We start from the raw sequence: 27,478 nt of genomic DNA, 5'->3' as shown, positions 1-27,478 counted from the left end.
CATACAAGGGAATCCCCATAAGGTCAAGAGCTGACCATTCAGCAGAAACTCTGCAAGCCAGAAGGGTGTGGCAGGATATGTTAAAACTGATGAAAGGGAAAAAGCTACAACCAAGATTACTCTACCCAGCAAGGATCTCATTCAGATGTGACAGAGAAATGAAAAACTTTACAGACAAGCAAAAGCTAAGAGAATTCAGTACCACCAAACCAGCTTTCCAACAAATGCTAAAGAAACTTCTCTGGGGGAAAGCACAACAGAAGGAAAAGACCTACAATAACAAACCCAAAACAATTAAGAAAATGGTAATAGGAACATACATATTGATAATTACCTTAAATATAAATGCTCCAACCAAAAGACACAGACTGGCTGAAGGAAAAAAAACAAGACCCATATATATGCTATCTACAAAAGACCCACTTCAGACCTAGGGACACATACAGACTGAAAGTGAGGGAATGGAAAAAGATATTCCATGCAAATGGAAGTCAAAAGAAAGCTGGAGTACCAATTCTCATATCAGGCAAAACAGATTTAAAAATAAACACTATTACAAGAGACAAAGAAGAACACTACATAATGATCAAGGGATCAATCCAAGAAGAAGATATAACAATTGTAAATATTTATGGACCCAACATAGGAGCACCTCAATACATAAGGCAAACACTAACAGCCATAAAAGGGGAAATCAAGGGCAACATAATCATAGTAAGGGACTTTAACACCCCACTTTCACCAATGGACAGATCATCCCAAATGAAAATAAATAATGAAACACGACCTTTAAATGATACATTAAACAAGATGGACTTAATTGACATTTATAGGACACTCCATCCAAAAACAACAGAATACACATTTTTCTCAAGTGCCCATGGAACATTCTCCAGGATAGATCATATGTTAGGTCACAAATCAAGCCTTGGTAGATTTAAGAAAATTAAAATCGTAACAACTATCTTTTCTGACCACAAGGTTATAAGACTAGATATCAATTACAGGAAAAGATCTGTAAAAAATACGAACACATGGAGGCTAAACAATACACTACTTAATAATGAAGTGATCACTGAAGAAATCAAAGAGGAAATCAAAAAATACCTAGAAACAAATGACAATGGTGACACAACGACCCAAAACCTGTGGGATGCAGCAAAAGCAGTTCTAAGGGGGAAGTTTATAGCAATACAAGCCCACCTTAAGAAGCAGGAAACATCTCGAATAAACAACCTAACCTTGCACCTAAAGCAATTAGAGAAAGAAGAATAAGAAAACCCCAAAGTTAGCAGAAGGCAAGAAATCATAAAAATCAGATCAGAGATAAATGAAAAAGAAATGAAGGAAATGATAGCAAAGATCAATAAAACTAAAAGCTGGTTCTTTGAAAGGATAAACAAAATTGATAAACCATTAGCTAGACTCATCAAGAAAAAAGGGAGAAGACTCAATAGAATTAGAAATGAAAAAGGAGAAGTAACAACTGACACTGCAGAAATACAAAAGATCATGAGAGATTACTACAAGCAACTCTATGCCAATAAAATGGACAACCTGGAAGAAATGGACAAATTCTTAGAAAGGCACAACCTGCCAAGACTGAATCAGGAAGAAATAGAAAATATGAACAGACCAATCACAAGCACTGAAATTGAAACTGTGATTAAAAATCTTCCAACAAGCAAAAGCCCAGGACCAGATGGCTTCACAGGCGAATTCTATCAAACATTTAGAGAAGAGCTAACACATATCCTTCTCAGACTCTTCCAAAATATAGCAGAGGGAGGAACACTCCCCAACTCATTCTACGAGGCCACCATCACCCTGATACCAAAACCAGACAAGGATGTCACAAAGAAAGAAAATTACAGGCCAATATCACTGATGAACATAGATGCAAAGATCCTCAACAAAATACTAGCAAACAGAATCCAACAGCACATTAAACGGATCATACACCATGATCAAGTGGGGTTTATTCCAGGAATGCAAGGATTCTTCAATATACGCAAATCAATCAACGTGATACACCATATTAACAAATTGAAGGAGAAAAACCATATGATCATCTCAATAGATGCAGAGAAAGCTTTTGACAAAATTCAACACCCATTTATGATAAAAACCCTGCAGAAAGTAGGCATAGAGGGAACTTGCCTCAACATAATAAAGGCCATATATGACAAGCCCACAGCAAACATCATCCTCAATGGTGAAAAACTGAAAGCATTTCCACTAAGATCAGGAACAAGACAAGGTTGCCCACTCTCACCACTCTTATTCAACTTCTTATTTGGAAGTTTTAGCCACAGCAATCAGAGAAGAAAAGGAAATAAAAGGAATCCAAATCGGAAAAGAAGAAGTAAAGCTGTCACTGTTTGCAGATGACATGATCCTATACATAGAGAACCCTAAAGATGCTACCAGAAAACTACTAGAGCTAATCAATGAATTTGGTAAAGTTGCAGGATACAAAATTAATGCACAGAAATCTCTGGCATTCCTATATACTAATGATGAAAAATCTGAAAGTGAAATCAAGAAAACACTCCCATTTACTATTGCAACAAAAAGAATAAAATACCTAGGAATAAACCTACCTAAGGAGACAAAAGACCTGTATGCAGAAAATTATAAGACACTGATGAAAGAAATTAAAGATGATACAAATAGATGGAGAGATATACCATGTTCTTGGATTGGAAGAATCAACATTGTGAAAATGACTCTACTACCCAAAGCAATCTACAGATTCAATGCAATCCCTATGAAACTACCACTGGCATTTTTCACAGAACTAGAACAAAAAATTTCACAATTTGTATGGAAACACAAAAGACCCCGAATAGCCAAAGCAATCTTGAGAACGAAAAATGGAGCTGGAGGAATCAGGCTTCCTGACTTCAGACTATACTACAAAGCTACAGTAATCAAGACAGTATGGTACTGGCACAAAAACAGAAATATAGATCAATGGAACAGGATAGAAAGCCCAGAGATAAACCCACGCACATATGGTCACCTTATCTTTGACAAAGGAGGCAGAAATGTACAGTGGAGAAAGGACAGCCTATTCAATAAGTGGTGCTGGGAAAACTGGACAGCTCCATGTAAAAGTATGAGATTAGATCACTCCCTAACACCATACACAAAAATAAGCTCAAAATGCATTAAAGACCTAAATGTAAGGCCAGAAACTATCAAACTCTTAGAGGAAAACATAGGCAGAACACTCTGTGACATAAATCACAGCAAGGTCCTTTTTGACCCACCTCCTAGAGAAATGGAAATAAAAACAAAAGCAAACAAATGGGACCTAATGAAACTTAAAAGCTTTGGCACAGCAAAGGAAACCATAAAGAAGACAAAAAGACAACCCTCAGAATGGGAGAAAATATTTGCAAATGAAGCAACTGACAAAGGATTAATCTCCAAAATTTACAAGCAGCTCATGCAGCTTAATAACAAAAAAACAAACAACCCAATCCAAAAATGGGCAGAAGACCTAAATAGACATTTCTCCAAAGAAGATATACAGAGTGCCAACAAACACATGAAAGAATGCTCAACATCACTAATCATGAGAGAAATGCAAATCAAAACGACAATGAGATATCATCTCACACCAGTCAGAATGGCCATCATCAAAAAATCTAGAAACAACAAATGCTGGAGAGGGTGTGGAGAAAAGGGAACCCTCTTACACTGTTGGTGGGAATGTAAATTGATACAGCCACTGTGGAGAACAGTATGGAGGTTCCTTAAAAAGCTACAAATAGAACTACCATATGACCCAGCAATCCCACTACTGGGCATATACCCTGAGAAAACCATAATTCAAAAAGAGTCATGTACCAAAATGTTCATTGCAGCTCTATTTACAATAGCCCAGAGATGGAAACAACGTAAGTGTCCATCATCGGATGAATGGATAAAGAAGATGTGGCACATATATACAATGGAATATTACTCAGCCATAAAAAGAGATGAAATTGAGCTATTTGTAATGAGGTGGATAGACCTAGAGTCTGTCATACAGAGTGAAGTAAGTCAGAAAGAGAGAGACAAATACCGTATGCTAACACATATATATGGAATTTAAGAAAAAAAAAATGTCATGAAAAACCTAGGGGTGAAACAGGAATAAAGACACAGACTTACTAGAGAATGGACTTGAGGCTATGGGGAGGGGGAAGGGTAAACGGTGACAAAGCGATAAAGAGGCATGGACATATATATACACTACTAAACGTAAGGTAGATAGCTAGTGGGAAGCAGCCGCATAGCACAGGGAGATCAGCTCGGTGCTTTGTGACCGCCTGGAGGGGTGGGATAGGGAGGGTGGGAGGGAGGGAGACGCAAGCGGGAAGAGATATGGGAACATATGTGTATATATAACTGATTCATTTTGTTGTGAAGCTGAAACTAACATACCATTGTAAAGCAATTATACTCCAATAAAGATGTTTAAAAAAAAAAAATACCTACGAACAAATGACAATGAAAACACAATGACCCAAAACCTATGGGATTCAGCAAAAGCAGTTCTAAGAGGGAAATTAATAGCAATAAAAGCCTACCTCAAGAACCAAGAAATATCTCAAATAAACAACCTAATCGTAAACCTAAAGCGATTAGAGAAAGAAGAACAAAAAAAGCCCAAAGTTAGCAGAAGAAAAGAATTCATAAACATTAGATCAGAAAGAAATGAAAGAAATGATAGCAAAGATAAATAAGGCTAAAAGCTGGTTCTTGAGAAGATAAACAAAATTGATAAATCATTAGTCAGACTCATCAAGGAAAAAAGGGAGAATACTCAAATCAGCAGAATTAGAAATGAAAAAGGAGAAGTAACAAATGACACTGCAGAAATTCAAAGAATCAATGGAGATTACCACAAGCAACTCTATGCCAATAAAATGGACAACCTGGAAGAAATGGACAAATTCTGAGAAAAGCACAACCTTCTGAGACTAAACCAGGAAGAAATAGAAAATATAAACAGACCAATCACAAGCACTGAAATTGAGACTGTGATTAAAAATCTTCCAACAAACAAAATCCCAGGATCAGATGGTTTCACAGGCGAATTCTATCAAATATTTAGAGAAGAGCTAACACCTATCCTTCTCAAACTCTTCCAAAATATAGCAGAGAGAGGAACACTCCCAAACTCATTCTACAAGGCCACCATCACCCTGATACCAAAACCAGACAAAGATGTCACAAAGAAAGAAAACTACAGGCCAATATCACTGATAAACAAAGAAGCAAAAATCCTCAACAAAATACTAGCAAACAGAATCCAACAGCACATTAAAAGGATCATACACCATGATCAAGTGGGTTTTATCCCAGGAATAGGATAAGGATTCTTCAATATACACAAATCAATCAATGTGATACACCATATTAACAAATTGAAGGAGAAAAACCATATGATCAGCTCAATAGATGCAGAGAAAGCTTTCAGCAAAATTCAACACTGATTTACGATAAAAACCCTCAAGAAAGTAGGCATAGAGGGAAATTTCCTCAACATAATAAAGGCCATATATGACAAACCCACAGCCAATATCATCCTCAACGGTGAAAAACTGAAACCATTTCCACTAAGATCAGGAACAAGACAAGGTGGCCCACTCTCACCACTATTATTTAACATTGTTTTGGAAGTTTTAGCCACAGCAATCAGAGAACAAAAAGAAATGAAAGGAATCCAAATAAGAAAAGAAGTAAAGCTGTCACTGTTTGCAGATGACATGATACTATACATAGAGAATCCTCAAGATGCTACCAGAAAACTACTAGAGCTAATCAATGAATTTGGTAAAGTAGCAGGATACAAAATTAATGCACAGAAATCTCTTGCATTCCTATACACTAATGATGAAAAACATGAAAGAGAAATTAAGGAAACACTCCCATTTTCCACTGCAAAAAAAAGAACAAAATACCTAGAAATAAACCTACCTAAGGAGACAAAAGACCTGTATGCAGAAAACTGTAAGACACTGATGAAAGAAATTAAAGACAATACAAACAGATGGAGAGATATACCATGTTCTTGGATGGGAAGAATCAACATTGTGAAAATGGCTATGCTACCCAAAGCAATATACAGATTCAATGCAATCCCTATCCAACTACCAATGGCATTTTTTACAGAACTAGAAAAAAATATTTCACAATTTGTATGGAAACACAAAAGACCCCGAATAGCCAAAGCAATCTCAAGAACAGAAAATGGAGCTGGAGGAATCGGGCTCCTGGACTTCAGACTACACTACAAAGCTATGGAAATCAAGACAGGATGGTACTGGCACAAAAACAGAAAGATAGATCAATAGAACAGGATAGAACGCCTAGAGATAAACCCACGCACATATATTCACCTTATCTTTGATAAAGGAGGCAAGAATATACAGTGGAGAAAAGACAGCCTCTTCAATAAGTGGTGCTGGGAAAACTGGACAGCTACATGTAAAAGAATGAAATTAGAACACTCCCTAACACCATACACAAAAGTAAACTCAAAATGGATTCAAGACCTAAATATAAGGCCAGACATTATCAAACTCTTAGAGGAAAACATAGGCAGAACACCCTATGACATACATCACAGCAACATACTTTTTGACCCACCTCCTAGAGAAAGGGAAATAAAAACAAAACTAAACAAATGGGACCTAATGAAACTTAAAAGCTTCGGCACAGCAAAGGAAACCATAAACAAGATGGAAACACAATCCTCAGAATGGGAGAAAATATTTGCAAACAAAGCAACTGACAAAGGATTAATCTCCAAAACATACAAGCAGTTCCTGCAGCTCAATGGCAAAAAAAACCAAACAACCCAATCCAAAAATGGGCAGAAGACCTAAATAGACATTTCTCCAAAGAAGGTATACAGATTGCCAACAAACACATGAAAGGATGTTCAGCATCACTAATGATTAGAGAAATGCAAATCAAAACTACAATGAGGTATCACTTCACGTATCACTGGTCAGAACGGCCATCATCAAAAAGTCTACAAACAATAAGTGCTGGTGAGGGTGTGGAGAAAAGGGAACCCTCTTGCACTGCTGGTGGGAATGTAAATTTATACAGCCACTATGGAGAACAGAATGGAGGTTCCTTAAAAAACTAAAAATATAACTACCATACGACCCAGCAATCCCACTACTGGGCATATACCCTGAGAAAACCATAGTTCAAAAAGAGTCATGTTGGGCTTCCCTGGTGGCGCAGTGGTTGAGAGTCCGCCTGCCGATGCAGGGGACACAGGTTCGTGCCCCGGTCCGGGAAGATCCCATATGCCACGGAGTGGCTGGGCCCGTAAGCCATGGCCACTGAGCCTGAGTGTCCAGAGCCTGTTCTCCGCAATGGGAGAGGCCACAACAGTGAGTGGCCCGCATACTGCAAAAAAAAAAAAAAAAAAGAGTCATGTACCACAATGTTCATTGCAGCACTATTTACAATAGCCAGGACAGTGAAGCAACTTAAGTGGCCATTGACAGATGAATGGATAAAGAAGATGTAGCACATATATACGATGGAATATTACTCAGCCATAAAAAGTAACAAAATTGAGTTCTTTGTAGTGAGGCTGATGGACCTAAGTGTCTGTCATACAGAGTGAAGTAAGTCAGAAAGAGGAAAACAAATACCATATGGTAACACATATACATGGAATCTAAAAAAAAAAAAAAAAGGTTCTGAAGAACCTAGGGGCAGAACAGGAATAAAGACACAGACATAGAGAATGGACTTGAGGACATGGGGAGGGGGAAGGGTAAGCTGGGACTAGGTGAGAGAGTGGCATGGACATATATACACTACCAACTGTAAAATAGATAGCTAGTGGGAAACAGCTGCATAGCACAGGGAGATCAGCTTGGTACTTTGTGACCACCTAGAGGGGTGAAGGAGACGCAAGAGGGAGGGGATATGGGGATATATGTATATATATAGCTGATTCACAATTCACACACCATTGTAAAGCAACTGTATCCAATAAAGATATTAAAAATAAAAAATAAATTTTTAAGATATTAAATATCAAAGACAACTACCTAGTAGATAATGGAGCCCAGAATGGAATTCCAGTTCCTCTGATTCCTGAGTCTGCACTCTTAATTTTACTCAAGCAACTCAAGTAAACTTAAACTTTCTTCCCAGTGTTTTCAAACTTATTTAATAAATCAACTACTAATGTCATCTAAAATAATTTCTGTGATCTGGAACCCAATACTATAATTTAGCAACACTAGATATTAATGGGTTTATTTCCATTGTATTCAACCAAATTCCACTTCTATAACATATATCCTCTGGTTCTGCGTTGTCTTCACTTTTTTGTTGTTGTTGTCTTTTCATTTTCTTCTCTGGAACAGTACACTAGCAGTGTGCTACTATGGCTTTCATAATGAATCTCATTTCCAGACTAAACTGTAATAGCAGTCCTTGAAAGGATATGTTGTTAAGTTCTCTCACTACCTGTTCTCTTCCCCTTAGGCCCACTGTTCTTCCATGTCTCTCTTTAAAAGGTCACCTCAACTGGACACAACCCACAACCCACAACAGTATTCCTCAAAGGGCTCATACTTTTCTTTTTTTCTTTTTGGATCGATTTACTGGGCCAATGTGTGTTCAGTAATAGCTTTGTATAGGAAAGAAATGTATGAGGGCAATCCTGCAGAGCCAAGCCCAGGAAAGAAAGAAGACTCTTCCCTCATGATCCATTAGTGATGGTCCTGAAATTAACCAGAAGTCCAAAAAGTACTGCTTTCTTTTTAGAGTCACTCAGATAAGTTTCATCACAGGGACAGAATGGAAGCCCTTCCTGATCCTGCGTGTATGGAAAAGAACTAAATTCACCAAATTTCACTGAAAATACTTGACAATCAGTCTGAAAGGACCCCCAGAGAGCCTTTTTACTCATATTGAAACACTAAATTCCTATGACAGTGATAATGGTGTCACAATATCATGATACACAGATTAAACCATAGAGCATGATATATGTTTGTATAACATTTCTGCCTTCAATATATCACTTCATATTAATAGGCAAGGTAGAAGCGGACTGCTGTTGGCTCTCCTCATTCAACAGAGAAATTGAGAGCTAAAAATGCTAAATAACTTTTTACATTTCACCCAGTAAAGGGCAGTGGAACTGAGAAAAACAAGACTGACCTTCCAGATTAATGGACTCTTCAAACTTCCTCTCATGAAATGGGCTGCAGTCCATCACACTTAACCTACACTTTCCACACCTCCAGAAGGAGATATCCACAGATACACCTATTTACTTTGGCGTGAACTCAAAGAAAGCTGGTCTTTGCAAAGCTGGTCCTTTCTTTGTGCATTAACTTTAATTTCTCCTTTCCACACATACACTGCAAGAACATCAGGTAGATCCATTTACTTCCACCCCCTCATCCCACTGCTCCTCCTAAAGTGACATATTAATTATGGCTCATTTGAAATTTTCTCTTACAAATGTAGGCTCAGACTTCAACACCTAAATGAATTATATATATACCGTGCAAGCATGTTTATTCCAGGTTTCTTAAAAGGAGAAAATGAATGCATTGTATTAATCATCAAACTGATGTCCCTGATTGAAAAATAAATTATTTAAATGAGTAACACTCCGGGTTTTTTTTTAATATGCTTTCTAGAAATTTTTTTCAACATGCAAGGTGAAAAGAATGAAAGAAACACTACTACCAAGATGATACAGGGACCAAATTAAAGCCGTGTATAGGCTACACGATCATGGTCAATCCAAACTGTTGGGTCTTACTGTCATTGGTTCTGCAGTTAGCAATCAATTTTACTGGATGGTAATCCAAATTAGCTTTAAGAAATTCTAAAACTCCAGATTGACTACTACAGATTTAAATACATTTTATTCCTTTCACACACAAAGAACAAAGGCACCCCCTGATGTAGATTTATTTAAAAAAAACACACACACACACATTAACTTTCAAACTGTATGGAGTAGGGAAGACATATAGAATAGCCATAGTGCATATTTTCCCAGTCTATATACCTCTGATTTAACTTCTTAGAGAGCAGATTCCTCGTTTCCCATTATATTTAAAACCATGTTACAGATATACCATACATACAACTAAAAGTTACAGGAATAAAACTACCAATAAGATCAAGTACAAGGAGAGAAAGACATAAAACTTGAGAGGAATAGAATATAAGTAGTATGAGTAGTCACTGAAACCACCACTCAGAGTACACATGACTCAATTTAAAAAAAAAAAAGGAATAGCCAATAAGCACAGTTTATTATATTCAGCAGGTAGAGGGAAGGCATTCAATGATGAGATTTATATTAGTCCGTGGAGGCCAACTGCTTTAAAAGAAAAAAAGACTGAAAATGTGTCATGGTACAAACTCAAGAAAACTTTTGCTATTTAAATAATGGTACTGAGTAAAAAAACTGATAAGGCCCTCCTCCATGTAGTCATTCAAGGTCCTGGGGTGATGGAGGCTCTGCAATGTTCTACACATGGCTTCTAAGGTCACCATGAGGATCGTCTCCCTTCTAGCCAGTAGGTAACGGGGAAAAGAATGGAAAAGAGCTTGCAGTGTTTTTTAATCGACCATGCCTGGATAGGATTCACATTCTCTTCTACCCACATTCTACTGGCTATACCTTATCACATGATCACAATTAAACATAAGAGAGGCTGGAAAATGTAGCTGTGTGATCATGAAGAAGAGAAGACTATGGACTTTTTTTGAACACCTAGCAATTTCTGCCATTGTCTGCACTTCTGGTCACCATAGTCGTGTTTACCCTCCTCCCTACACATAGAACACATTCAATAATATACTGGAAAGAGACAATCCACTTAAAGCCCAGGGGCCACTGCATTATTATATTTCTTTCTATTCAAACGTGAAGCGGTTTCTTGTGGTCCTATGAGCTATGAAACAAGAAGACACATCCTTCCTCTCCCCCATATATACCTCTGCATCAATGGCAGAGCAGAAATAACTCCAATCAAGACTCCAGTTGTAAAAAAAAAAAAAAAAAAAAGCAGCAGCAGCCTCACAGATACAGAGAAGAAACTAGTGGTTACCAGTGGGGATGGAAGCGGGGAGGGGCAATAAAGGATTAAAGAAAAAAAAAGACTCCAATTGTGAAGAGAGGAAAATGGTAGACAGACAGTAACCACATATCCATAGCAATGATGAAACCCTGCTGGACAGACTTGGTGAAGCCACAATTCATGAGAGTTCAGCAAGTTTCAAGACACTGATTTAACTTTCTGGGAGAAGCTACTGTGCCCATTGTTCTCCATGACCCTCACTGCACCCTTGGGGATATCTTCCTTGCCCATTATCCTACATGCCTATATCTGAAGTGAGCATGAAAAATGTACTCACTTTCAGAGGTCAAAACATCACTCCTCATTTCCTGCTAATCTAAGTTTTGGAAACTGAGGGTTGTTTTATAATCACAGAGTTTTGCAAGGCTGGAATTATTGTTTTATTAGCAATACAGATCACTCAAAATATTAGTTGGCTTCTGATATATTTGTTTCCAGTCAGTTCTCTGAGTCAGTAATAACCACTTAAATTCTCTTTCAGATTTAAGACTTGGGCCTCTTGTATGGTTCTGTTTATTTAAATTTTTGTGTTTATTAACTCATTTTGCTTTCTACCTCTCATGCTTTCCTCTCAACCTAATGGCAATGATTTGGGTCATCTAAAACAAAACAACAGGCTTAAATGAGAAGGTAATCCACTTAATTATTTTGAGATATAATTCATATACCATTCTACTCACCCATTTAAAGTATACAATTCAATGGTTTTTAGTATATTTACAAATATGTACAACCTCATCATAGTCAATTTTAGAACATTTCCATCGCCTCACAAAGAAATCTCATTCCCTTCAGTTACCATATACCAACTCCTCCACCCCTCTGGCTCAAAGCAAATTACTACTTTCTGTCTCTATAGATTTGCCTATTCTGCACATTTCATAAAAATGAGAGTATATGTGGTCTTTTGTGATTGACTTCTCTCATTTAGTATAATATTTTCAATGCTACATTGAAGTATGTATCAGTACTTCATTCATTCCTTTTATGGCTGAATAATATTCCACTGCATAGATATGTCACATATACTTATCCATCCATCAGCTGTTGAATATTTGAACTGTTTGAACTGTTTCTACCTTTTTGCTATAATAATGCTATTTATAGCATTATAATAAATTTATTATAGCATTATAATAAATTTATTATAGCATTATAATAAATAATGCTATTATAAATATTCATGTACACCTTTTTCTGTGGACGTGTTCTCATTTCTTGTGAGTAGAATTATTGGATCATATGGTAACTCTATGGGTCTATGGTAACTCTATTGGGTCTATGGTAACTCTATGTTTAACTATTTGAGCAATTTCCAGACTGTTTTCCAAAAGAGCTGTACCAATTTATGAGCAATGAGCAAATGTATGAGCAATGTATGAGCAGTGTATTCTATTGGGCAGTGTATGTCCAATTTATGCACATCTTCACCAACAATTATTATGTGACTTTTTGATTATAGCCATCCTAGTGAATGTGAAGTGGTAGATCGTTACGGTTTTGATTTGTTTCCCTGATGACTAGTGATATCAAGCTTTTTATGATATTGTATATTTTCTTTGTAGAAATGTCTATTCAGCTCCTTTGACAATTTTTCAGTTGGGGTCTTTTTATTATTGAGTTGTAAGAATCTTTTATATATTCTAGATATAAATTCCTTATCATATATATGATTTGCAATTTTTTTTTTCTATTCTGTGGTTTGTCTTCACTTTCTGGAAAGTTAATTTTGATGAAGTCTAATTTATTTATTTGTTTTGTTGCTGCTCATGCTTTTGGTGTCATTTAGTTTTTTAATGATTTTTTAAATTATTTTTTCTGTTATTTCCTTAATGATTGCTCTAGGGCTCGTGATATACCTCTTATCAGAAACAGCTACAGATTTATACTAAATTAATTTCCATGAGATATGGAAATGTTACTCCTATATAGCTATATTCTCTTTTCCCCATTTTGGGGGTATTATTTTTATACATCTATTACATTTATAAATGTTACAAACTCAATGATACATTATATTTTATATATTTTAAAGAAGATAAATGGAAAAAGGAGAGCAAGTGTATATTAATAGCTTTTGCTGTGTTAACCTTCTTGTTTATCATTTCTAGTTCTCTTCATTTGTTCCTGTGAATTTAAATTACCATCTGGAATCATTTTCTTAGCCCATTACAGCTTTACTCCAACCCACCTCTTTGTGCTATTATTGACAAATACATTACATTTCTTTATGTTATAGACCCAACAACACATTATATGCATATGACTTTATATAATTGCTTAAGTCAGCCAAGAAAATAAATGAGAATAAATATGCATTTAAACTGTCTATTAAGATTACATAATTACCTTTACCAGTGCTCTTTTTTGCTTTATTTTTTTTAGATTTGAACTTCTGTTTGGGGTCACTTGCTTTCAGCCTGAAGAAATCTGTTTAGTATTTCTTACAAGTCAGTTCTACTAAATACTCTCAGTTTCTGTTTATCTGGGGATGTCTTTATTTTGCCTTTATTTCTGAAAGGTAAGTTTGCTAGATATAAGATTCTAGGTTGACAGGTTTTTTTTCTTTGAACACTTGATTTTGAGAAAGGATAGACTATGTTATCCCACTGCTTTCCAACCTTCATTGTTTCTGATGAGAAGTCAGCTGTAAACCTTATTGGAGTTTCCTTGTAAATGCTAAGTCATTTTTCCCTTGCAGCTTTCAAGATGTTCTCCTTGTCATTACCTTTCAGAATTTTTACTGTGATGTGTCTATTTGTAGATTTCTTTGTGTTTATCTAATTTGGGATTCATGGAGCTTCCTGGATGTGTATGTCAATATTTGTCAATAAATATGGGAAATTTTCAGCAAATATTTCTTCAAATATTTATTCTGCTATTCTCCCTCTCTTCTCCTTCTGGTAGTCCCACTAGGTATATGTTGTTGTGCTAATGATGTTCTACATTTCTCTGAGGCACTGTTTACTTTCCTTCATTCTTTTTCTCTGTTCTTTGGATTGCATAATTTCTATCATTCTAAAAGTTTGTGAGTTGTTTTTTCTTCTGACAGTTTCAAATCTACTATCAAGCCCGTCTAGTAATTTTTAAAATTTCAGTTATTAAAATTTTGATTGCAGAATTTCCATTTGGTTCTTTTTTTATAATTTCTAGCTCTTTTTGATATTCTGCATTTGATGCATCATTGTCATTTTTAATTTTTAATCATGGTTTCCTTAATTCTTTGAACATATTTATAATGGATATTTTGAAATCTTTGACAGCTAAATCCAACATCTGGTTTTTATCACAATAGTTTCTGTTACCTGTTTGTTTCTGGTGTACAGGTTATACTTTCTTGATTGCCTGCATGTCTCAATTTTTTGGTTGGAAATTAAACATTTTAGATCATATATTATAGCAAATTTAAGCATTTGGCCCTCGCCTTCTGGGTCTTACTATTGTAATTTATTTACTTCGGTGTTCAGTGACTAGACGGATGATTTTAGTGAAGTCTATCTGCCCTCACCCCCACATAGTGTGAAGCTTCTGTTGTTGCTTCTGAAGGGGCACAGACTTGGGTATGCCCCCAGAATGCCCTGTAATAACATTGGTTTTGGCAGAGCTATCTTTGACTATCTTTTCCCTGACCACACTGTTAAGCTCCACTAATTTCTGGCTGATTGTTCTACTGTTTCCAACAATGTTCTGGGGCATAAATTGCTTCACATGCTAAGCCAATCAAGTCAGGCTCTTTGAAGGGATAGTCCTAGGTCAGTGTTGGGATTTGCTCTGACACCGGGGGGCTCTTCCCAGCTGTCTCTTTCCCCATTTCTCTCCAGTAAACTAGCCAGCCTACAATTTAGCTTACATCTGGAATGAATCTAACAATCTCCTTTTACTACAACTTCCACTCTCTTTTTTAGAGTGCCCTTAGACTTGAACTCCTCCACACCCCTCCACACTTTACAAATAAAGGCAATTACTCTGGGGGAAAGTTTGGAGACATAGTTCCATGGCTTGCTTCTCTGCCCCCCATTTCCAGAAAAACCTCTGAGCCATGCAGTGGGGTGGGGAGGATAATGACATGTTCTCTCTGAACAACATCTCTACTTTAGGAGTTTTGCACTAAGTAGAGAAGCATGGAAGGCAACAGCTCCAAATCTCCTTAACTTGCCTCTCTCAGTGTGGAAACTCCCATGCCATGAGCCAGAGCAAGGCCATCATGACCACAGTGCTCTCAGTGGTGCTGCATCCAAGGTAGAGCCTCCATCCTATGAGTGGAAGCTGGAAAGATGAAGGGGACTCATTTAGCCACACTTGCCCAGCACCTAGCCTCAACAACAGGTTGCTGGGACAGGATAAGAAATGCTGATGACCTGTCCCTCTCAGGAAGATAACCCTCCAACTGGGAATTGGAAGAGAAAAGGAGCCGTGTGCTCTTGGCTATAGCAGTCTCAGGTGGAGTGTCTATCTCCCTGAGATGAGAGTCAGAGGGAGGCTGTGGGTCTTTGTTCAAATACCACATAATCTCACAGTTCTTACCAATTTTAGTAGATTTTCTTGGATAAATATTTCTTCATTTGCTGTATGTCCATAGGGTCATTTTCAGAGACCTCAATCTTATTTTTTTAATTTTCTCCAGTTTTACTGGGGAGAAGATCTGAGAAGCTCCTCACATTGTCATGCCAGAAGTAGAACTCCCAACATGCTTAATTTTATCTTTGCTATAATAAGTCTTTTTTTGTTTTTTAACTGAGAAGCATTATTGGGACTTTGACAGTCACAGTCTTTAGCCTACATTTTGGAGTACAGAAGCAGTTAGCCTTTACATTCCTAGGAGGCCATTTATGCTTACAAATTAGCCTATCCTTTCCTGAGCTCATCTCATCCTTGTAATGCTATGCCAAATGCAGCAAAGAGCAACACACAAACATTCTAGCTCTTTCTAACAACTTTTCCTAGATTAGCAGGCTCAGAATATCTGCCTTGCAGGTTGTTGCAGCCAATAGTTTTATCAAATATTTAGCTACTGCATAACATAGATCTCTAATATCTTTCCATTCCCCAATAGTTGTTTCCCTATTTTCTGCTGCTCAACTATTATAAGTCAATGCCCTGTATTTTAAGTTTTTGATATGGCATCAATATACTTCAAGATACTAATTTCTGTTTTAATTAGATGAGGCAAACCAGTAAAACAAATAAACCTGACTGAAATTTATTTCTTGCTCATATAATAGTCCTAGGCTGGCAATCACATCAGGAGGTCAGTACTCTTACTCAAACTAATATAGAAATTATAAAATAAAGAAACTACTTTGTGAGTGATATGCAGGATATTTTTCAGGCAACACACAACCTAAAATACATTTTTATCTTACTTAAAAGTAGGAAAATCTATATAACCTTTCCATCATAGACTTAGAGACTTTTGTGGGCCTTTATAGGCACAAAGCATTATTAGGTTGAAAGTTCTTTTTAGAGGTAATTTGCAAGCATGTTGAGAGGAGCACTTACAGAACTTGCTAACATTAAAAGAGAATTTTATTTCCTAACATCCTTTGCATTTCACACATTTGTGGGAGATAGATCTGGGGAGAAAAATACTGGTTCCCCAGTTCTCATATTTTCAGATAGGGGTGGAATTTCTACTCTACCACCTATAAGGGAAAATTATTAGGGAAGGGGGCATTTGAAGCTTCTCTCTGCTCCCACTCCACCCCATGGTGTTATGGGCTGAATTGTGCCCCCCCTCCCCAATTTATATGTTGAAGTTCTAATTCCCAATACCTTAGAATGTGACTGTATCTGGAGATAAGGCCTATATAGAGGTAATTAAGGTAAAATGATGTCATATGGGGGTGGGGGGTTGTCCTAGTCCAGTATGGTTTGTGTCCTTATAAGAACAGAATAGGCCAAAGACAACATGGAGACCTAGGCACAACCGTATGAGGACACAGCAAGAAGGTGGCCAGCTGCAAGCCAAAGACAGAGACCCTCAGGTGAAACCAACTCTGCCACCTTCTTGATCTCAGACTTCTAACCTCCAGAACTGTGGGAAAATAAATTTCTTCTGTTTAAGCCACCCAGTCTGTGGTATTTTGTTGTGGAAGCCCCAGCAAACTAATACACATGGTGAAAGGGGTAGCATATAATTAAGTTTAGGAGAAGGAACAGGGCATGCTTGAAACCTTCCAACAGTAAACAGTAGCCAGTGAGCAAGGGATTTTTTCATTCAACCAGAAGATAGCTATTAAGTAAGTACTGCAGACTGGGTGCTGAGTTAGATACTGCTAATTCAGTAGTAAAACATTCAGCTATGATCTCTGACTGCAAGAAACTTAAGAGGTTAATGGAGAGAAAAAATGGAGAAACTTTGTGTATATGAGACACCCCAGAATATGATGAAAAGCTAGGTAGTCTGGTTCTTCCTATGGAAATCTGGGGAGATGATATCCACATTGACTTACACTGGATAGTGGGGAGCTGGGAGAGAAATGGATTATGGGTCAAAGCAGCCAGCCAAAAGTATTTTCTGATCTGCTGACCAGATTCTTTTGATCCTATGGTGTTGAGGGGCAGCTTACCGTTGGATGGTAATCTATTTTGAACAGATGGAACCGGACTTGGATATGGACCACAGAGACAATTACTGGCTAAGGCGTTTCTCCAGTTTTCTAATGAGGAGTGGCTTATAGCTATCACCAAAACCATACTGGTTAACTGAAGTATACAAAAAAACAATAATAAATAAAGCAAACTCTATATAATGTATAGTCAAAGCTAACAGAATTCAATAATAGTACATAGTTTATTTCAGAGTATGGATACTATAACAATAATGAGGAAATAATAGGCTTTGGAACTTTATTCACTGTCAATTGAAATAAATGTGGAATGAGTACTAGTGAGGTGCCAACCACCACTAGGTACTAAGAGAGAGTGTAGTGAGAGAGGAAAAAAAACCAGACATGGTCCCTGCCCTTGTGAACCTGTGCAAGTAATTCAATTTCTCTGAATCTATGTTTTCAGATGATAAATGAGGATCAAGATAGCTATTTTGGATACCTCTTATAAAGAGTAAATTTTTTTTAAAAGGGCATTTGCAAGTACTTAGCCCAGTGCCTGCCGAATAACTATGTGTTGAATGTTATTTTCTTCTCACTTCTCTCCACCTTTGCTCTCTGCAAAAAGTACAAAGTTAAAAGAAGCCCTTTGGGTATTGTTCAAATGAGTTACCAAATATCATAATCTTCATAGCCAAGTTCTAAGGCTTATAAAAAGATGACTGAATGAGGTTAGATTTTGTTTGAGTAAAACAGCTCTTGCATCATCACGGATAAAATTTTTTAGGATCTGAAGTGTATTCTTCTAGAGGGTATGTGTATGCTTATTTTTTCTTCTCTATTTTGCCAGTTTTCTCATCCCTATCTCTATAGTGTTGAACTCACAGCAAAGAGCAAAATCGTTTGTTGAAATAGAGAAAGGATGTCAATAATCTGTAGGCAGTGAAATAAAAATAATCCATCCTCTTAAAGCATTAAGAATGATTTTAGATTTTTACGTGCAGAATATACTAACAAATATATTCAGTAATATATAATGATCTCCCCTTTCTCTAGAAAAAGATAAAAGCAATACAAGATAGAGGGTGGGGCTTCCCTGGTGGCACAGTGGTTGAGAGTCCGCCTGCCGATGCAGGGGACATGGGTTCGTGCCCCGGTGCGGTCCGGGAAGATCTCGCATGCCGCGGAGCGGCTGGGCCCGTGAGCCATGGCCGCTGAGCCTGCACGTCCGGAGCCTGTGCTCCGCAACGGGAGAGGCCACAACAGTGAGAGGCCCGCGTACCGCAAAAAAAAAAAAAGATAGAGGGTGAATCAATCTCATAACCTTCAAAATGGTACTGAAAATAGTAGGGAACATATAGTTCAGATAACATATCATATGGTGTGTGTTATCTCTTTTGTATCGAGTCAGATTCTCCATGTACCCAATGCCAGTTTGGTTAAGCACCCTAGGAAGAACTATTCCTTCCTTTTCACAACTTCAGGGAGTAGCTTCAAATACTCACAGAATCTAGTTTACTTAGTCATAATCTCAAAAGTTTTTGTTCAGTGCACTATGCCCTGAAATCCTGTTCTCTGATATATAATTATGAAGTCAATGAATTGCAGACAATAAAGGCAACTTGTCCCGTTATCTTATCGTTGTCATTCCTTCCCTCCAGCTAGTCCACATCCCATGAATCAGAAGAATTTTGATTTGGGATAAAATGCTAACTTTCTCAATGGACTTCCTGTTTTTATTCTAATCCCAAATTTCCCCCAAACATCTTTTCTAAATCTGCTCTTTATATTTTTTGTACTTGAAACAGGCTGTAATTAGATCTAATCCATTTCTATCCATCATATTAGTCAGTTTTTTATTTTATCCTATGCTAGGTACAGTGCTAAGCTCTTTAGGGATTGCCAAGAAATAAACCAGGAGAGTGACTATTATACTCAGATATAAAATCATACAGTATCAAGTAATATCCTCATTTTTTCTCTATACTTTTTATATTTGTACATAAATTTATACTTTTTTCATTAAACTGCTAAAAACAACTTTTGTCTTTAACTCACTGGGCTGTATATAAAATATCCATAACTGTGGTACAAATGAAACCACCCTCTGTTTAGAGATCCCTGCAAAATCTACATGCAGTGGAGTTCATTTAAGACAGAATGTTCACACAATTTGAACACAGTGTTAGCAATATAATTAGGAGAGAACAATCTTCTGGGTAATACCAAAGTTTACTTAAACAGATTGACGAGGCACTCACCAAAAAATAGCAGGCTCAGTTTTTACAGTTTGCTCCCTTCTGAATGACTTACCCACCAAGCAAGATAGTACAATTACTGATCTTCATTGTAAATGCCTGGACCCCCTGATGGGCTCTGATAGGAAATTATCCAATAAGAACAATGGCATTTCTCTTCATATCACATAGTTTTCATGGCTGTCAGAAAATATATACACTTCATTAAAATCAAGAAATAAAGTGATACATGTAGAGAAAACAGTGTTTAAAAAAAAAAAAAAAAAGGAAACCTATGATTATTTTCTCCAGCCTTAACTTTTCCCTCTTCCAAGCAGGCCTGTTTGCAAATCCGTTACTTGATGCCCATTGATAAGCTTGGCCAACTGAAGTGTCTTAATCAGAAATAACTGGTCCCACAGAACCCAACAAGATTTCTGTAGCAACAGCCATGACCTTTCACTATTCCGTTTTGGTTTCAAACCTGCCTTAGTGGTCATTCAAATCATGAAAGTGTTAAAAGGGAATAGTCATAAATCAGAATTTTAAAGTCTGCTGCCACCATGAGCTCTGTATATTTAAAAGGGGTGGGGAGAGATTTAAGGCCACAGTCAACAGGACTTCACAGTTGTTAAAGTCAGCTTTCTGGGGATCTGATAATTCTGCAACATGATGGTCTTTTTAAAAAATCTGGCTGTCCGGGCTTCCCTGGTGGTGCAGTGGTTGAGAGTCCGCCTGCCGATGCAGGGGACACGGGTTCGTGCCCTGGTCTGGGAGGATCCCACATGCCGTGGAGCGGCTGGGCCCATGAGCCATGGCCGCTGGGCCTGCACGTCCGGAGCTTGTGCTCCACAATGGGAGAGGCCACAACAGTGAGAGGCCCACATACCGGAAAAAAAAAAAAAAATCTGGCTGTCCAAATATAAAGCATATACAGATATACACATACACCCATGGAATTTTGGAAATAAACATAAGGTGAAATGCTTTGAGTAAAATATCATAAAATAAAAACTATTTAAATTTAAAGGACATTGAATTACAGGATTTGAGTTGAAAATACTTGTGGTTTTTTTCTACATTTAAAATTGAATATTAATGCCTTTGTTTCTCTATTTATTAAAACTGGAAATAATAAGAAAACACAGAGAGATATATCAGATTCACTTGTAACTTGCACAATCAGGTGAAACTCAATCATGTACTTCTTTGATGAATGCAAATTACATAAGGACATGTGTTCTGCGAAGATCCAATGTTTGGAGTATGAAACTTGAGATAAATTAATTTGAGATAAAATATGCCTGTGTCTCCATGCAAATAAGTTTGGAAATAATTTCTTAAAGTAAATTTGGCCAAATGAATAGTTTAGTAATTGGGCAATTCCAAAACAATCGGTTATTTAAATGAAGTCTGCTTTTTTGGAGGACACATTTTATAGCATGCCTTAGCCAGTAGAAATAAAGAGCCAGATTATGGCGTCTACCACATCTCCAGACACACATACAGTTGAATATGGCAAAAATTCTCTAAAACAAAGCTGGTCAGTCATTTAGTAGAAAAGGCAGCCATTTACATGACATGCGTTAAGAAATACTGAAAAGCATTTCTGCCAAAAATATCTGTTCCATTCCCCATGTTCTTATTACCATTTTTCCTGTAGCATTTAGAATTCTAATCACTAGCCGTTATTTTTGCGTGTCGTTAAAAATCTTTACCAGAAAACAAGGATATTACCTATGAAGCCATTAATAAGTCAATAACAACTTACCTTGAATTAAATCAATCAGACCATACAGATAGTTTACTTAAAGGCCCTGAGGGAGTATAATACCAAACAGGTAATTTTGATGAGGGTAGGGAATTTTTTTTTTTTTTTTTGCGGTACACCGGCCTCTCACTATTGTGGCCTCTCCCATTGCAGAGCACAGGCTCCTGACGCGCAGGCTCAGTGGCCATGGCTCACGGGCCCAGCCGCTCCATGGCATGTGGGATCTTCCCGGACCAGGGCACGAACCCGTGTCCCCTGCATCGGCAGGCGGACTCTCAACCACTGTGCCACCAGGGAAGCCCAAGGGTAGGGATTTTAAAAAGACAAATGTTAGGCCATTTTACAAGAAGAGCCCCTAAAACACTGGATGGTTTGTCAGGGGATGCAGAATTGCAGTAGGTCATGAATGCAAAGGTTAGAGGAGGTGTGCAAAGGAGAACCTATGGCATCCTTTCCCTCCAAAGCAGCTAGTATAAAACCTGAGTGTGATTGGCCCCTTTTGAAACAATAATAGTATGTGATTTATACTCTCAGTCTAAGTACTACAAGCTTCAGCAACAGCTCTCAATGCAGTATGCCCAATAACAATGTTGAGTGAGGTATAGATTTCTCAGCACTAGCAGGGGCCCGATCTTAGTCTGAACTTCAGCGTAGAGACTCAGCAAACACATGTTAACATTTTATGGTGAGACTCAGGTTAAGTGGGGGACTTGCATACAATGCCAACGGTCACATTAGTCATAAAAATCATATGGTCAACTATTGAATGATTAAAGTCACATCCAGAGAGTTCTGAGACAAGTGATTAATGTCAGTTACAGTGTGTGTTTGGGGGTTGGGGGAGGACATGCAACAAAATGGACGATTTGATGAACTGACCAATCAGGCATATGATCCGACAACCCTGGCAGGTAATCCGGTCCTAACACACAGACACCCTCACTCACAGTTGAGTGTTCAGCATCCCCAAGTCTTTTAGACTATTGGCCTACAATCATATGCATAGCTCTTGTATTCAATAAAGAAGACTTCAAAATAACAGCATTTTATTGAAAATTACACTAGAGGAAATTCTCTGAAGTAAATTAGCGATAAAAGAATAAAGCTGTTGGAAAGGAGTTTTAAGATGGTGGAAAAGTAAGACGTGGAAATCACCTTCCTCCCCACAAATACATCAGAAATACATCTACATGTGGAACAACTCCTACAGAACACCTACTGAACGCTGGCAGAAGACCTCAGACCTCCCAAAAGGTAAGAAACTCCCCACGTACCTGGGTAGGGAAAAAGAAAAAACAGAGACAAAAGAATAGGGACGGGACCTGCACCAGTGGGAGGGAGCTGTGAAGGAGGAGAGGTTTCCACACACTAGGAAGCCCCTTCACTGGCCGAGATGGGGGGTGGCGGGAGGGGAGCTTCGGAGTGACGGAGGAGAGTGCAGCCACAGGGGTGCGGAGGGCAAAGTGGCGAGATTCCCGCACAGAGGATCCGTGCCGACCGGCACTCACCAGCCCAAGAGGCTTGTCTGCTACCCCGCCGGGACGGGCAGGGGCTGGGAGCTGAGGCTCGGGCTTCGGAGGTCAGATCCCAGGGAGAGGACTGGGGTTGGCTGTGTGAACACAGCCTGAACGGTTTAGTGCACCATGGATAGTCGGGAGGGAGCCTGGGAAAAGTATGGAGCTGGCGAAGAGGCAAGAGACTTTTTCTTGCCTCTTTGTGTCTTGGTGTGCGAGGAGAGGGGATTAAGAGCACCTCTTAAAGGACCTCCAGAGACAGGCGCAAGCCGCGGCTATCAGTGTGCACCGCACAGACAGGCATGAGATGCTTAGGCTGCTGCTGCAGCCACCAAGAAGCCCGTGTGCAAGCACAGGTCACTGTCCACACCGCCCCTCCCAGGAGCCTGTGCAGCCCGCCACTGCCAGGGTCCCGTGATCCAGGGCCAACTTCCCCTGGGAGAACACACTGCGCGCCTCAGGCTGGTGCGACGTCACACTGGCCGCTGCCGCAGGCTCGCCCAACATTCCATGCCCCTCCCTCTCCCAGGCCTGAGTGAGCCACAGCCCCCTAATAAGCTGCTAATTTAACCCCATCCCGTCTGAGCAGGAACAGACGACCTCAGGCGACCTACACGCAGAGGCAGGGGAAAATCCAAAGCTGAATCCCAGGAACTGTGCGAACAAAGAAAAAAAAGGGAAATTTCTCCCAGCAGCCCCAGGAGCAGCGGATTAAATCCCCACAATCAACTTAATGTACCCTGCATCTGTGGAATACCTGAATAGACAACGAATCATCCCAAATTGAGGAGGTGGACTTTGGGAGCAACGATATATATATATTTTTTAACGTTTTCTCTATTTGTGAGTGTGTATGTGTATGCTTCTGTGTGTGATTCTGTCTGTAGAGCTTTGCTTTTACCATTTGTCCTAGGGTTCTCTCTGTCCGTTCCTTTTTTTTTTTTTTTTTTTAGTATAGTTTATAGCACTTGATATAATTGGTGGATTTGATTTTTGGTCTGGTTGCTCTCTTTTTTGTTTCTTTTTTTTTATTACTTAAAAAAATTTTAATAATTATATTTTATTTTAATTATTTTATTTTACTTTATTTTATTTTATTTTACCTTCTTTCTTTCTTTCTTTTATCCCTTTTATCCTGAGCCGTGCAGATGACAGGCTCTTGGTGCTCCAGCCAGGCACCAGGGCTGTGCCTCTGAGGTAGGAGAGCCAAGTTCAGGACACTAGTCCACAAGAGACTTCCCAGCTCCATGTAATATCAAATGGAGAAAATCTCCCAGAGATCTCTGTCTCAATGCCCAGACCCAGCTCCACTCAACGACCAGCAAGCTACATTGCTGGACATCCTATGACAAACAACTAGCAAGACAGGAACACAACCACATCCATTAGCAGAGAGGCTGCCGAAAATCATAATAAGGCCACAGATACCCCAAAACACACCACCAGATGTGGATCTGCCCACCAGAAAGACAAGATCCAGCCTCATCCACCAGAATACAGGCACTAGTCCCCTCCACCAGGAAGCCTACACAACCCACTGAACCAACTTTAGCCACTGAGGAAAGACATCAAATACATTGGGAACAACGAACCTGCAGCCTGCGAAAGGAGACCCCAAACACAGTAAGTTAAGCAAAATGAGAAGACAGAGAAACACAGCACATGAAGGAGCAAGGCAAAAACCCACCAGACCAAACAAATGAAGAGGAAATAGGCAGTCTACCTGAAAAAGAATTCAGAATAATGATAGTAAAGATGATCCAAAATCTTGGAAATAGAACGGAGAAAATACAAGAAACGTTTAACAAGGACCTAGAAGAAATAAAGAGCAAACAAACAATGATGAACAACAAAATAAATAAAATTTAAAAATCTCTAGAAGGGACCCATAGCAGAATAATTGAGGAAGAAGAATGGATAAGTGACATGGAAGATAAAATAGTGGAAATAACTACTGCAGAGCAGAATAAAGAAAAAAGAATGAAAAGAATTGAGGCCAGTCTCAGAGACCTCTGGGACAACATTAAACGCACTAACATTAGAATAATAGGGGTCCCAGAATAAGAAGAGAAAAAGAAAGGGACTGAGAAAATATTTGAAGAGATTATAGTTGAAAAATTCCCTAATATGGGAAAGGAAATAGTTAATCAAGTCCAAGAAGCACAGAGAGTCCCATACAGGAAAAATCCAAGGAGAAACACACCAAGACACATATTAATCAAACTATCAAAAATTAAATACAAAGAAAAAATATTAAAAGCAGCAAGGGAAAAACAGCAAATAACACACAAGGAAATCCCCAAAAGGTTAACAGCTGATCTTTTAGCAGAAACTCTGCAAATCAGAAGGGAGTGGCATGATACATTTAAAGTGATGAAGGAGAAAACGCTACAACCAAGATTACTCTACCCAGCAAGGATCTCATTCAGATTTGACAGAGAAATGAAAACGTTTACAGACAAGCAAAAGCTAAGAGGATTCAGCATCACCAAAACAGCTTTACAACAAATGCTAAATGAACTTCTCTAGGCAGGAAACGAAAGAGAAGGAAAAGACCAACAATAACAAACCCCAAACAATTACAAAAATGGTAATAGGAACATACAAATCGATAATTACCTTAAATGTAAATGGATTAAATGCTCGAACCAAAAGACATAGATTGGCTGAATAGATACAAAAACAAGACCTGTATATATGCTGTCTACAAGTGACCCACTTCAGACCTAGGGACACATACAGACTGAAAGTGAGGGGATGGAAAAAGATATTCCATGCAAATGGAAATCAAAAGAAAGCTGGAGTAGCAATTCTCATATCAGACAAAATAGACTTTAAAACAAAGACTATTACAAGAGACAAAGAAGGACATTACATAATGATCAAGGGATCAATCCACGAAGAAGATATAACAATTGTAAATATTTATGCACCCAAAACAGGAACACCTCAATACATAAGGCAAATACTAACAGCCGTAAAAGGGGAAATCAACAGTGGCACAATCATAGTAGGGGACTTTAACACCCCACTTTCACCAATGGACAGATCATCCAAAATGAAAATAAATAAGGAAACACAAGCCTTAAATGATACATTAAACAACATGTAATTAATTGATATTTATAGGACATTCCATCCAAAAACAACAGAATGCACATTCTTCTCAAGTGCTCATGGAACATTCTCAAAGATAGATCATGGGCTTCCCTGGTGGCGCAGTGGTTGAGAGTCCGCCTGTCAATGCAGGGGACATGGGTTCGTGCCCCAGTCTGGGAAGATTCCACATACAGCAGAGCGCCTAGGCCTGTGAGCCATGGCCACTGAGCCTGCGCGTCCGGAGCCTGTGCTCCACAACGGGAGAGGCCACAACAGTGAGAGGCCCGCGTACCGCAAAAAAAAAAAAAAAAAGATAGATCATATCCTGGGTCACAAATCAAGCCTTGGTAAATTGAAGAAAACTGAAATCGTATCAAGTATGTTTTCAGACCACAACTCTATGAGACTAGATATCAATTACAGGAAAAAATCTGTAAAAAATACAAATACATGGAGGCTAAACAATACACAACTTAATAACCAAGAGATCAATGAAGAAATCAAAGAGGAAATCAAAAAATACCTAGAAACAAATGACAATGAAAACATGATGACCTAAAACCTATGGGATGCAGCAAAAGCAGTTCTAAGAGGGAAGTTTATAGCAATACAATCCTACCTTAAGAAACAAGAAACATCTCAAATAAACAACCTAACCTTACACCTAAAGCAATTAGAGAAAGAAGAACAAAAAAAGCCCAAAGTTAGCAGAAGGAAAGAATTCATAAACATTAGATCAGAAATAAATGAAAAAGAAATGAAGGAAATGATAGCAAAGATCAATAAAGTAAAAGCTGGTTCTTTGAGAAGATAAAAAAATTGATAAACCGTTAGCCAGATTCATCAAGAAAAAAAGGGAGAAGACTCAAATCAACAGAATTAGAAATAAAAGAGAAGAAGTAACAACTGACACTGCAGAAATATAAAGGATCATGAGAGATTACTACAAGCAACCCTATGCCAATAAAATGGACAACCTGGAAGAAATGGACAAATTCTTAGAAATGCACAACCTTCCGACACTGAACCAGGAAGAAATAGAAAATATGAACAGCACTGAAAGCACTGAAGCACTGAAATTGAAACTGTGACTAAAAATCTTCCAACAAACAAAGGCACAGGACCAGATGCTTTCACAGGCAAATTCTAACAAACATTT

At 38.2% G+C, this 27,478-nt stretch overlaps 1 protein-coding gene across 33 annotated transcripts in view; it reads right to left on the bottom strand.

Annotated features, from left to right (window-relative positions):
• Window positions 1-27,478, bottom strand: part of LOC307187576 (uncharacterized protein) — a 791,299-nt gene that overhangs the window by 470,441 nt on the left and 293,380 nt on the right. For 32 of the 33 annotated variants that reach the window (XR_013828646.1, XR_013828647.1, XR_013828648.1 and 29 more), the window contains one exon: window positions 20,012-20,136. The exons of the other annotated variant lie outside the window; for it this stretch is intronic. The gene's annotated coding sequence lies outside the window, so the exon portion shown is untranslated. The remainder of the gene's footprint in view (window positions 1-20,011; window positions 20,137-27,478) is intronic. 33 annotated transcript variants of the gene reach the window in all.

Source organism: Stenella coeruleoalba (genome assembly GCF_951394435.1).
Source record: "Stenella coeruleoalba genome assembly, chromosome: 6".
NCBI lineage: Eukaryota > Metazoa > Chordata > Mammalia > Artiodactyla > Delphinidae > Stenella > Stenella coeruleoalba.
Note: the sequence above shows the minus strand (reverse complement) of the source record. Positions and strands in the feature narration are given on the sequence as shown.